Below are 14,596 nucleotides of genomic sequence, written 5' to 3'. Positions count from 1 at the left end.
CTGCTGGATGGTTATCTACTGTACCACCTGCTGGATGGTTATCTACTGTACTGTACCACCTGCTGGATGGTTATCTACTGTGCCACCTGCTGGATGGTTATCTACTGTGCCACCTGCTGGATGTTTATCTACTGTGCCACCTGGTGGATGGCTATCTACTGTGCCACCTGCTGGATGGTTATCTACTGTGCCACCTGCTGGATGGTTATCTACTGTACCACCTGCTGGATGGTTGTCTACTGTACCACCTGCTGGATGGTTGTCTACTGTGCCACCTGCTGGATGGTTATCTACTGTACCACCTGCTGGATGGTTGTCTACTGTACCACCTGCTGGATGGTTGTCTACTGTACCACCTGCTGGATGGTTGTCTACTGTACCACCTGCTGGATGGTTGTCTACTGTACCACCTGCTGGATGGTTGTCTACTGTACCACCTGCTGGATGGTTATCAACCAAGCAGCAGAGAGCAGTGCCTGGCTCTGCTGTTCCACCTGCTGGTTGGTTATCTAACAAGCAGCAGAGAGCAGTGCCTGGCTCTGCTGTTCTCTTGACTGAAATTCCTTGGAGGGAACGGAGGCTTCACTCGCGTCTGGTGGACAGAGGCTTCACTCGCGTCTGGTGGACAGAGGCTTCACTCGCGTCTGGTGGACAGAGGCTTCACTCGCGTCTGGTGACACACAGGCTTCACTCGCGTCTGGTGACACAGAGGCTTCACTCGCGTCTGGTGACACAGAGGCTTCACTCGCGTCTGGTGACACAGAGGCTTCACTCGCGTCTGGTGACACAGAGGCTTCACTCGCGTCTGGTGACACAGAGGCTTCACTCGCGTCTGGTGACACAGAGGCTTCACTCGCGTCTGGTGACACAGAGGCTTCACTCGCGTCTGGTGACACAGGCTTCACGCTAGTGGAGGTAAAGACAGTATACTGTCCTATCTTTCCTGCAACCGAGATGCCAATCTGTCTTAGACGGTCCACTCTGTCTTCCCCTCGTCCTGTCCTCTTATCTCGTTCCCTATTGTTCCCGTCTCTCCCTATCCTCCCCGCCCTTCCCTATTCATCCCGTCTCTCTCCATCCTTCCTGTCTCTCCCTATCCTCCCCGTCCCACGCCTAAGTTATCACCCACACAATAACTCTATGTAGAGAAAGAGAAGAGCGCGGGGGAGAAAAAAAAGTGGAATGGAAGCGAGGACAGACAGAGGAGAGGGAGACAGGATAAGGGGAGGAGAGGGAGCGATAGGATCGGGAAGCGGAGTGAGAGGTCACGGAGGGAGAGAGAGAGAGAGATAGAGAGAGAGAGAGAGAGAGAGAGAGAGAGAGAGAGAGGTTCCTGGAGGTAATTGTTGGGTTACAATAAAAAAATGAAAGCAGTTGCCATTCCAGTTGCGCTAGCTGCCATCCCAGTGGCACCAGATGCCATCCTAGTTGTTCTAGCTACCATCCCAGAGGCGCTAGCTGCCATCCCAGTGGCACCAGATGCCATCCCAGTTGCGCTAGCTGCCATCCCAGCGGCACCAGCTGCCATCCCAGTTGCGCTAGCTGCCATCCCAGCAGCACCAGCTGCCATCTCAGTGGCACTAAAGACAGAAGGGGACTTCTTTCGATTATTAACCCCGTAGGGTGTGAGTAATCCAGGATAACCCAATAAAACCGATCAATGTGACTTGTTTCCACTAGGGAAGTTGGTCTAAGGTCCTCCCCAGGATGCAATCCACACCACTGGACTAACTCCCAAGGTACCTACGTACTGCTGGGTAGACAGGGGCAGTAGATGTTCGGAGGCATGCCCCTGCTTCCCACCTCGCGGAGGGTTCGACTCGATGCACCCTAGGTTGTGATCCCAGTACACTAACAACCATGCTAAGTGACTAACAACATGCTTAGTGCAACGCTGGTACAGTTAGAATAAGACTGGTAACCTAGGTAAAGTAGTGTGTGTGTGTGTGTGTGTGTGAGAGAGAGAGAGAGAGAGAGCCCCCCCCACACATCACCATTCTTTCCACGCTGGTCCACTGGAACTCTACACATTCCAGAATTAATGGGATGCATTGCTATTACCATTGCCATTACCATTCCTATTATCACCGGCCATATTTTATCTCATTTACATGCATTACCATAAACAAATTTGGAGTAATAATGAATGTGCACACAGTGTGTTGTGGGAGCATGAGTGAAGTGGTAGTTATGTAGTGGTAGTCTTGTAGTGGTAGTCAAGCAGTGGTAGTCAAGCAGTGGTAGTCAAGCAGTGGTAGTCAAGCAGTGGTAGTCCAGCAGTGGTAGTCCAGCAGTGGTAGTCAAGCAGTGGTAGTCCAGCAGTGGTAGTCCAGCAGTGGTAGTCCAGCAGTGGTAGTCCAGCAGTGGTAGTCAAGCAGTGGTAGTCAAGCAGTGGTAGTCAAGCAGTGGTAGTCAAGCAGTGGTAGTCAAGCAGTGGTAGTCCAGCAGTGGTAGTCCAGCAGTGGTAGTCCAGCAGTGGTAGTCATGTAGTGGTAGTCAAGCAGTGGTAGTCATGTAGTGGTAGTCAAGCAGTGGTAGTCAAGCAGTGGTAGTCAAGCAGTGGTAGTCAAGCAGTGGTAGTCAAGCAGTGGTAGTCAAGCAGTGGTAGTCATGTAGTGGTAGTCAAGCAGTGGTAGTCAAGCAGTGGTAGTCAAGCAGTGGTAGTCAAGCAGTGGTAGTCCAGCAGTGGTAGTCAAGCAGTGGTAGTCATGTAGTGGTAGTCAAGCAGTGGTAGTCAAGCAGTGGTAGTCAAGCAGTGGTAGTCAAGCAGTGGTAGTCAAGCAGTGGTAGTCAAGCAGTGGTAGTCATGCAGTGGTAGTCATGTAGTGGTAGTCATGTAGTGGTAGTCAAGCAGTGGTAGTCAAGCAGTGGTAGTCAAGCAGTGGTAGTCAAGCAGTGGTAGTCATATAGTGGTAGTCTTGTAGTGGTAGTCATGTAGTGGTAGTCAAGCAGTGGTAGTCAAGCAGTGGTAGTCAAGCAGTGGTAGTCATATAGTGGTGGTCTTGTAGTGGTAGTCATGTAGTGGTAGTCAAGCAGTGGTAGTCAAGCAGTGGTAGTCAAGCAGTGGTAGTCATGTAGTGGTAGTCTTGTAGTGGTAGTTATGTAGTGGTAGTCATATAGTGGTAGTCATGTAGTGGTAGTCATATAGTGGTAGTCATGTAGTGGTAGTCATGTAGTGGTAGTCACATTAGTCTCGATCAATCTTCTACTGCCTTCGTGTATCATTTCTGTAACGAGTTAAAAAAACAAATAACGCTGGTGGGCGGAACATCTTCAGGCAGATACCTAGGTGTTGCACACGAGTCTAATTCTTCGTCTCGGTGTTGTCATCCATTACTATAATGATTTCTGCTTCCTACTGGCCAGCCACGCTTCCAGCCAAGAGAATTTTCACTCCTATACCATGAGCTGCCGCTTTTTTTTTTTTTTTAAATTTTTTGCGTGGGACTCTTATCAACAACCTTCCTGAAATTTAAATAAAGAATATCGCATTCGTTATCAGCACCCACTGCCTCAAATATCCTACTGAAGGAAGTCAGTAAATTTGTCAGGCAGGAACTGCCCTTTGTGAATCAGTGTTGAGCCTCGTTACACATATTTATCAATGTGGCTTCTTATTATATTGGTTATAAAAATGTCTTAATAATCTGCCTGCTACTGAGGTCAGGGTTATTGGGCGGTAACTGGATGCTAGTGACTTATCCCTTGATTTAAAGATAGGAAATCCACCACCCAGCCTCCAGTACTATACCTGTTTGGAGTAATGTAATTAGAACATGACTCAAGAAATCGTAATGACACGATTGCAAACAAACCATACCCCCGGCCGGGATTGAACCCGCGGTCATAGAGTCTCAAAACTCCAGCCCGTCGCGTTAGCCACTAGACCAGCTAGCCACAATAAGATTCATCCAACTAGGTATATTTCTACACCATAGGAAGGTTAGCACAGGCACCACTGTGACCACAAATGCAAGTTTTTACAGACGAATCTCCAGCTAGCGTGGCCGTGACGAACTCTAGCTCAATCCCGGCCGGGGGTATGGTTTGTTTGCAATCGTGTCATTACGATTTCTTGAGTCATGTTGACGGCAGTGAAGGGACTTGAGCTAGAGTTCGTCACGGCCACGCTAGCTGGAGATTCGTCTGTAAAAACTTGCATTTGTGGTCACAGTGGTGCCTGTGCTAACCTTCCTATGGTGTAGAAATATACCTAGTTGGATGAATCTTATTGTGGCTAGCTGGTCTAGTGGCTAACGCGACGGGCTGGAGTTTTGAGACTCTATGACCGCGGGTTCAATCCCGGCCGGGGGTATGGTATGTAATGAGAAAGTAAATTGCTCACTAAGGTCCATTTTGTGTTTAAGAACCCTGGGTAACTTGCAAATTATTTCACTTCAGTGATTAAATCCAATGTCACATCCCTAACGATCACGATATTTCAAGATCTGTTCACCTCAGGTCTACTATATTAATCATTAAATACTGGGATCCTTTCCTGTCTCTTGTGCGAAGACTGACGGGAAATAAGTGTTAAAAATCAAGTACATTTCTTTCTCAGTGTTAGTAAGCTGTTCAGGGTTAGTCGCAAGTGCTCCTAACTCTTCTTTAATTCTCCTTCTATTTAGAAGAAATATTTTGGAAACTGATTTCGACTCCTATACAACCTCAGTTCAAATTATGGTTTGCTTTTCTTATCCACCCTTTTAAACTCTGTAAATATGATAACACTGGTTGATGACACTGTTGGCTGATAACACTGTTAGTTGATGACATTGTTGGTTGACGAGATGACACTGTTGACTGATGAGATAACAGTGTTGGTTGATGAGACGACACTGCTGGTTGATGAGATGACACTACTGATTGATGACACTGATAGTTGATGAGATGATACTGTTGGTTGAATATACTGTTGGCTGTTGAACCAACAGTGTCTCACTCCTATTTCTATAACCATTTTTAACAGCTACCCAAGATTTTAACTTTAGTTACCCTTCAATTAGTTTCGATGACCCTTCAACAAGCTTCCACTGTTGACTCAGCCACTTCAGAGAGATTCCTAACGCCACTTAAGTTAGGTTTTCAACACTTGACAAAGTGGTTGATCCACTTTCTCCCCGGCGGCCTCCTTGCTAATTGCTGCAGACATTAGTGAAGACAAGAAAATCGTTACGTAAGATTTAAATTGGGGCAACGTTTCGCTCTTCCTACAGCTTCTTCAAGCAGTGAAAAGCTTTCAGTCCAGGAAGAAAGCTCTCCACTACCACCATTTCTCTGCTACATCACTCCAGAGAGAGAGAGAGAGAGAGAGAGAGAGAGAGAGAGAGAGAGAGAGAGGAGGATCCACTCCATTAACTCCATGGTCACGTTTGATTGTGAAAATCCAGTGCCTGAAGGACCTGCACGCCCAGGTGATTACAGATGATTATGCTGTGGTGGTGATGATGATGATGGTGAAGGTAATGGTGAAGGTGCTGATAGTGAAGCTTGTGGTGAGTGATGATGGTGATGATAGTGAAGGTTGTGGTGATAGTGAAAGTGGTGATGGTGGTACCACAAATGATGTTGCTTCGGCAGGTGGTGAGCTGTTAGTGTTCATGCTGCTACTGCTGCTGCTGATCGTGTTACAGTAACTACTGCTGCTGCTGATCGTGTTACAGTAACTACTGCTGCTGCTGATCGTGTTACAGTAACTACTGCTGCTGCTGATCGTGTTACAGTAACTACTGCTGCTGCTGATCGTGTTACAGTAACTACTGCTGCTGCTGATCGTGTTACAGTAACTACTACTGCTGCTGATCGTGTTACAGTAACTACTACTGCTGCTGCTGATCGTGTTACAGTAACTACTACTGCTGCTGCTGATCGTGTTACAGTAACTACTGCTGCTGCTGATCGTGTTACAGTAACTACTGCTGCTGCTGATCGTGTTACAGTAACTACTACTGCTGCTGCTGATCGTGTTACAGTAACTACTACTGCTGCTGCTGATCGTGTTACAGTAACTACTACTGCTGATCGTGCTGATCGTGTTACAGTAACTACTACTGCTGCTGATCGTGTTACAGTAACTACTGCTGCTGCTGATCGTGTTACAGTAACTACTGCTGCTGCTGATCGTGTTACAGTAACTACTGCTGCTGCTGATCGTGTTACAGTAACTACTGCTGCTGCTGATCGTGTTACAGTAACTACTGCTGCTGCTGATCGTGTTACAGTAACTACTGCTGCTGCTGATCGTGTTACAGTAACTACTGCTGCTGCTGCTGATCGTGTTACAGTAACTACTGCTGCTGCTGATCGTGTTACAGTAACTACTGCTGCTGCTGCTGATCGTGTTACAGTAACTACTGCTGCTGCTGATCGTGTTACAGTAACTACTACTGCTGCTGCTGATCGTGTTACAGTAACTACTACTGCTGCTGCTGATCGTGTTACAGTAACTACTACTGCTGCTGCTGATCGTGTTACAGTAACTACTACTGCTGCTGCTGATCGTGTTACAGTAACTACTACTGCTGCTGCTGATCGTGTTACAGTAACTACTACTGCTGCTGCTGATCGTGTTACAGTAACTACTACTGCTGCTGCTGATCGTGTTACAGTAACTACTACTGCTGCTGCTGATCGTGTTACAGTAACTACTACTGCTGATCGTGTTACAGTAACTACTACTGCTGATCGTGTTACAGTAACTACTGCTACTGCTGATCGTGTTACAGTAACTACTGCTGCTGCTGATCGTGTTACAGTAACTACTGCTGCTGCTGATCGTGTTACAGTAACTACTGCTGCTGCTGATCGTGTTACAGTAACTACTGCTGCTGCTGATCGTGTTACAGTAACTACTGCTGCTGATCGTGTTACAGTAACTACTGCTGCTAATCGTGTTACAGTAACTACTACTGCTGCTGCTGATCGTGTTACAGTAACTACTGCTGCTGCTGATCGTGTTACAGTAACTACTGCTGCTGCTGATCGTGTTACAGTAACTACTGCTGCTGCTGATCGTGTTACAGTAACTACTGCTGCTGCTGATCGTGTTACAGTAACTACTGCTGCTGCTGATCGTGTTACAGTAACTACTGCTGCTGCTGATCGTGTTACAGTAACTGCTGCTGCTGCTGTTCGTTTTACATGTACTGCTGCTGCTGATCGTGTTACAGTAACTACTGCTGCTGCTGATCGTGTTACAGTAACTACTGCTGCTGCTGATCGTGTTACAGTAACTACTACTGCTGCTGCTGATCGTGTTACAGTAACTACTACTGCTGCTGCTGATCGTGTTACAGTAACTACTGCTGCTGCTGATCGTGTTACAGTAACTACTACTGCTGCTGCTGATCGTGTTACAGTAACTACTACTGCTGCTGCTGATCGTGTTACAGTAACTACTACTGCTGATCGTGTTACAGTAACTACTACTGCTGATCGTGTTACAGTAACTACTACTGCTGCTGCTGCTGATCGTGTTACAGTAACTACTACTGCTGCTGCTGATCGTGTTACAGTAACTACTGCTGCTGCTGATCGTGTTACAGTAACTACTGCTGCTGCTGATCGTGTTACAGTAACTACTGCTGCTGCTGCTGCTGATCGTGTTACAGTAACTACTGCTGCTGCTGCTGATCGTGTTACAGTAACTACTGCTGCTGCTGATCGTGTTACAGTAACTACTGCTGCTGCTGATCGTGTTACAGTAACTACTGCTGCTGCTGATCGTGTTACAGTAACTACTGCTGCTGCTGATCGTGTTACAGTAACTACTGCTGCTGCTGATCGTGTTACAGTAACTACTGCTGCTGCTGCTGATCGTGTTACAGTAACTACTACTGCTGCTGCTGATCGTGTTACAGTAACTACTGCTGCTGCTGATCGTGTTACAGTAACTACTGCTGCTGCTGATCGTGTTACAGTAACTACTACTGCTGCTGCTGATCGTGTTACAGTAACTACTACTGCTGCTGCTGATCGTGTTACAGTAACTACTACTGCTGCTGCTGATCGTGTTACAGTAACTACTACTGCTGCTGCTGATCGTGTTACAGTAACTACTACTGCTGCTGCTGATCGTGTTACAGTAACTACTACTGCTGCTGCTGATCGTGTTACAGTAACTACTACTGCTGCTGCTGATCGTGTTACAGTAACTACTACTGCTGCTGCTGATCGTGTTACAGTAACTACTGCTGCTGCTGCTGATCGTGTTACAGTAACTACTACTGCTGATCGTGTTACAGTAACTACTGCTGCTGATCGTGTTACAGTAACTACTGCTGCTGCTGCTGATCGTGTTACAGTAACTACTACTGCTGCTGCTGATCGTGTTACAGTAACTACTGCTGCTGCTGCTGATCGTGTTACAGTAACTACTACTGCTGCTGCTGATCGTGTTACAGTAACTACTACTGCTGCTGCTGATCGTGTTACAGTAACTACTGCTGCTGCTGATCGTGTTACAGTAACTACTGCTGCTGCTGCTGATCGTGTTACAGTAACTACTACTGCTGATCGTGTTACAGTAACTACTACTGCTGATCGTGTTACAGTAACTACTGCTGCTGATCGTGTTACAGTAACTACTGCTGCTGCTGATCGTGTTACAGTAACTACTGCTGCTGCTGCTGATCGTGTTACAGTAACTACTACTGCTGCTGCTGATCGTGTTACAGTAACTACTGCTGCTGCTGCTGATCGTGTTACAGTAACTACTACTGCTGATCGTGTTACAGTAACTACTGCTGCTGCTGCTGATCGTGTTACAGTAACTACTACTGCTGCTGCTGATCGTGTTACAGTAACTACTGCTGCTGCTGATCGTGTTACAGTAACTACTGCTGCTGCTGATCGTGTTACAGTAACTACTACTGCTGCTGCTGATCGTGTTACAGTAACTACTGCTGCTGCTGATCGTGTTACAGTAACTACTGCTGCTGCTGATCGTGTTACAGTAACTACTGCTGCTGCTGATCGTGTTACAGTAACTACTGCTGCTGCTGATCGTGTTACAGTAACTACTGCTGCTGCTGATCGTGTTACAGTAACTACTGCTGCTGCTGATCGTGTTACAGTAACTACTGCTGCTGCTGATCGTGTTACAGTAACTACTGCTGCTGCTGATCGTGTTACAGTAACTACTACTGCTGCTGCTGATCGTGTTACAGTAACTACTACTGCTGCTGCTGATCGTGTTACAGTAACTACTACTGCTGCTGCTGATCGTGTTACAGTAACTACTGCTGCTGCTGATCGTGTTACAGTAACTACTGCTGCTGCTGCTGATCGTGTTACAGTAACTACTACTGCTGCTGATCGTGTTACAGTAACTACTGCTGCTGCTGCTGATCGTGTTACAGTAACTACTGCTGCTGCTGATCGTGTTACAGTAACTACTGCTGCTGCTGATCGTGTTACAGTAACTACTACTGCTGCTGCTGATCGTGTTACAGTAACTACTACTGCTGCTGCTGATCGTGTTACAGTAACTACTACTGCTGCTGCTGATCGTGTTACAGTAACTACTACTGCTGCTGCTGATCGTGTTACAGTAACTACTGCTGCTGCTGATCGTGTTACAGTAACTACTACTGCTGATCGTGTTACAGTAACTACTGCTGCTGCTGATCGTGTTACAGTAACTACTGCTGCTGCTGATCATGTTACAGTAACTACTGCTGCTGCTGATTGTGTTACAGTAACTACTGCTGCTGCTGCTGCTGATCGTGTTACAGTAACTACTGCTGCTGCTGCTGCTGATCGTGTTACAGTAACTACTACTGCTGCTGCTGATCGTGTTACAGTAACTGCTGCTGCTGCTGCTGCTGATCGTGTTACAGTAACTACTGCTGCTGCTGATCGTGTTACAGTAACTACTGCTGCTGCTGATCGTGTTACAGTAACTACTACTGCTGCTGCTGATCGTGTTACAGTAACTACTGCTGCTGCTGATCGTGTTACAGTAACTACTGCTGCTGCTGATCGTGTTACAGTAACTACTGCTGCTGCTGATCGTGTTACAGTAACTACTGCTGCTGCTGATCGTGTTACAGTAACTACTGCTGCTGCTGATCGTGTTACAGTAACTACTGCTGCTGCTGATCGTGTTACAGTAACTACTGCTGCTGCTGATCGTGTTACAGTAACTACTGCTGCTGCTGATCGTGTTACAGTAACTACTGCTGCTGCTGATCGTGTTACAGTAACTACTGCTGCTGCTGATCGTGTTACAGTAACTACTGCTGCTGCTGATCGTGTTACAGTAACTACTGCTGCTGCTGATCGTGTTACAGTAACTACTGCTGCTGCTGATCGTGTTACAGTAACTACTGCTGCTGCTGATCGTGTTACAGTAACTACTACTGCTGCTGCTGATCGTGTTACAGTAACTACTACTGCTGCTGCTGATCGTGTTACAGTAACTACTACTGCTGATCGTGTTACAGTAACTACTGCTGCTGCTGATCGTGTTACAGTAACTACTACTGCTGATCGTGTTACAGTAACTACTGCTGCTGCTGATCGTGTTACAGTAACTACTGCTGCTGCTGATCGTGTTACAGTAACTACTGCTGCTGCTGATCGTGTTACAGTAACTACTGCTGCTGCTGATCGTGTTACAGTAACTACTGCTGCTGCTGATCGTGTTACAGTAACTACTACTGCTGCTGCTGATCGTGTTACAGTAACTACTACTGCTGCTGCTGATCGTGTTACAGTAACTACTGCTGCTGCTGATCGTGTTACAGTAACTACTGCTGCTGCTGATCGTGTTACAGTAACTACTGCTGCTGCTGCTGATCGTGTTACAGTAACTACTGCTGCTGCTGATCGTGTTACAGTAACTACTGCTGCTGCTGATCATGTTACAGTAACTACTGCTGCTGCTGATTGTGTTACAGTAACTACTGCTGCTGCTGATCGTGTTACAGTAACTACTGCTGCTGCTGCTGCTGCTGATCGTGTTACAGTAACTACTACTGCTGCTGCTGATCGTGTTACAGTAACTACTGCTGCTGCTGCTGCTGCTGATCGTGTTACAGTAACTACTACTGCTGCTGATCGTGTTACAGTAACTACAGCTGCTGCTGATCGTGTTACAGTAACTACTACTGCTGCTGCTGATCGTGTTACAGTAACTACTGCTGCTGCTGATCGTGTTACAGTAACTACTGCTGCTGCTGATCGTGTTACAGTAACTACTGCTGCTGCTGATCGTGTTACAGTAACTACTGCTGCTGCTGATCGTGTTACAGTAACTACTGCTGCTGCTGATCGTGTTACAGTAACTACTGCTGCTGCTGATCGTGTTACAGTAACTACTGCTGCTGCTGATCGTGTTACAGTAACTACTGCTGCTGCTGATCGTGTTACAGTAACTACTGCTGCTGCTGATCGTGTTACAGTAACTACTGCTGCTGCTGATCGTGTTACAGTAACTACTGCTGCTGCTGATCGTGTTACAGTAACTACTGCTGCTGCTGATCGTGTTACAGTAACTACTACTGCTGCTGCTGATCGTGTTACAGTAACTACTGCTGCTGCTGATCGTGTTACAGTAACTACTGCTGCTGCTGCTGATCGTGTTACAGTAACTACTGCTGCTGCTGATCGTGTTACAGTAACTACTGCTGCTGCTGCAGCAACAGAACGATATGAACGTGAAGCTTCACTTAGTTCCAGACCGTGGAGCTGGACTCTTCTCCAGGCTGAGGGACTGACCACCTCAAGTACTATTCCCCCGAGGTTGATGGACTGATTACATCATCTTTATTTCACTATTGCACATAATGCCTCTGTTTTTAACTGAAGAAGTCTACTGTGTAGGCGAAACGTTTCAACAATAAAGATACCCAACTACTGCACATGTGTCTTAATCATCAACTAATATTTTGAAAGCCTGACCACCTCGTCAGTGCTTCAAGAGACGGTGAACAATCAAGAGAATGGGAATATTTGTTTTGGTTTACCTGTAGTTTATCCGTATTAAATGGTGAAAGGTAAACTTCATACAAAGAAACACAAAATAAAGAAAAAGATTAAACGTCACCAACCAGATTAGTCTCCAAGGTCTAAGCTGAGGATGATTACACCTCTCTTCAGGATTACACGAGATTACATACTTCGTTTCAGTATTGGACAATGAAAGACTTCTTCGGGAGCCACCTTACTGCCACAGCACAGGTAATCTCATGCTAATAAATACTCTCGGGTAATCCTGTGCGACAGCAGACAAGCAACACAGGCACCGGACACACGACACAGGCACCGGACACGACACAGGCACCGGACACAAGACGCAGGCACCAGACACACGACGCAGGCACCGGACACACGACGCAGGCACCGGACACACGACGCAGGCACCAGACACACGACGCAGGCACCAGGCACGTGGCGCAGGCACCAGACACCTGATAACCTCACTTACAAAGGCGCAACCATGGCACCTGTGAAGAACAGTATACCGGAAGGAAAGTCAGAGGTGCAGACCAAGATTCGTCTCAACATTTCACTTCAAGCAGACCTTTCTTCTGCACAGAGCGAAATGTTGTCAAGTTAGACGTTCATTATGCAACTACCCGAAGTTTAACATCTACCTGTTAACATTACCTGCTGTTCAACATCTACCTCCTGCATAACATCTACCTACTAACACCTACCTGCTATCTTACATCTACCCGCTTTCTGACACCTTCAGCAGCCAACACCCAGCTGAACAGAGCCACCAGTTGTTATATAGGAGACCTTGCTAACAATATCTTCACTAACAACAAGAGTATAGCTGCTCGAGCACAATACTAACCACAGGAATATAACAGCCCCACCACAATGCCAGATACCTAAACAAAGCCAACAGCGACATTAATGCCCCACTAAGATGCGTAAATATCAACATATCACTCTTTAATTCCTACAGAGAACTGCCTGCGTTAAAACTGTTAAATTTTGCCAGACAATTTGTGCGCGAATGCGACGAGAAGGAAAGAGATAGCAAAGTCGTTAGAGGTTATCGCAACTGTTTGTCCAGCTATCTAGATATCGCTATCTATCTCTGTGATAGTTATACAGTTGGAACAATAGCTTTGTTTTTTCTTCTCATGTTCCATCACACAGGATGGATTTCCCTGTCATTTTCCATCACACAGGATGGGGTTTCCCTGTCATTTTCCATCACACAGGATGGGGTTTCCCTGTCATTCTCCATCACACAGGATGGGGTTTCCCTGTCATTCTCCATCACACAGGATGGGGTTTCCCTGTCATGTTCCATCACACAGGATGGGGTTTCCCTGTCATGTTCCATCACACAGGATGGGGTTTCCCTGTCATGTTCCATCACACAGGATGGGGTTTCCCTGTCATGTTCCATCACACAGGATGGGGTTTCCCTGTCATGTTCCATCACACAGGATGGGGTTTCCCTGTCATGTTCCATCACACAGGATGGGGTTTCCCTGTCATGTTCCATCACAAGACGGATTTTAACTGTCATGTTCCCTCGCAAACGATGGATTTAGTACTTCAAAGGATGACTAATCCTTCGCGAGGACACTAAGTGGACAGGAGAGGATGACGTGAGATGAGGCGGGTAGCCTAACCCGACCTCACAAGAGGTACAGGACGAGGCGGGTAGCCTGACCCGACCTCATATTACCTCAATAAAGACACCCAAGTGTTGAACATGTGTCTTATTCATCAATAAAGACACCCAGGTGTTGAACATGTGTCTTATTCATCAATAAAGACACCCAGGTGTTGAACATGTGTCTTATTCATCAATAAAGACACCCAGGTGTTGAACATGTGTCTTATTCATCAATAAAGACACCCAGGTGTTGAACATGTGTCTTATTCATCAATAAAGACACCCAGGTGTTGAACATGTGTCTTATTCATCAATAAAGACACCCAGGTGTTGAACATGTCTTATTCATCAATAAAGACACCCAGGTGTTGAACATGTGTCTTATTCATCAATAAAGACACCCAGGTGTTGAACATGTGTCTTATTCATCAATAAAGACACCCAGGTGTTGAACATGTGTCTTATTCATCAATAAAGACACCCAGGTGTTGAACATGTGTCTTATTCATCAATAAAGACACCCAGGTGTTGAGCATGTGTCTTATTCATCAATAAAGACACCCAGGTGTTGAGCATGTGTCTTATTCATCAATAAAGACACCCAGGTGTTGAACATGTGTCTTATTCATCAATAAAGACACCCAGGTGTTGAGCATGTGTCTTATTCATCAATAAAGACACCCAGGTGTTGAACATGTGTCTTATTCATCAATAAAGACACCCAGGTGTTGAGCATGTGTCTTATTCATCAATAAAGACACCCAGGTGTTGAGCATGTGTCTTATTCATCAATAAAGACACCCAGGTGTTGAACATGTGTCTTATTCATCAATAAAGACACCCAGGTGTTGAGCATGTGTCTTATTCATCAATAAAGACACCCAGGTGTTGAACATGTGTCTTATTCATCAATAAAGACACCCAGGTGTTGAACATGTGTCTTATTCATCAATAAAGACACCCAGGTGTTGAACATGTGTCTTATTCATCAATAAAGACACCCAGGTG

General features: G+C 46.2%; 1 protein-coding gene across 11 annotated transcripts in view; it reads right to left on the bottom strand.

Annotated features, from left to right (window-relative positions):
• Positions 1-14,596, bottom strand: part of LOC128692988 (FERM and PDZ domain-containing protein 3) — an 838,384-nt gene that overhangs the window by 428,086 nt on the left and 395,702 nt on the right. The gene's annotated exons all lie outside the window — the stretch shown is intronic.

The sequence above is a fragment of the Cherax quadricarinatus genome, chromosome 38 (genome assembly GCF_038502225.1).
Source record: "Cherax quadricarinatus isolate ZL_2023a chromosome 38, ASM3850222v1, whole genome shotgun sequence".
NCBI lineage: Eukaryota > Metazoa > Arthropoda > Malacostraca > Decapoda > Parastacidae > Cherax > Cherax quadricarinatus.
Note: the sequence above shows the minus strand (reverse complement) of the source record. Positions and strands in the feature narration are given on the sequence as shown.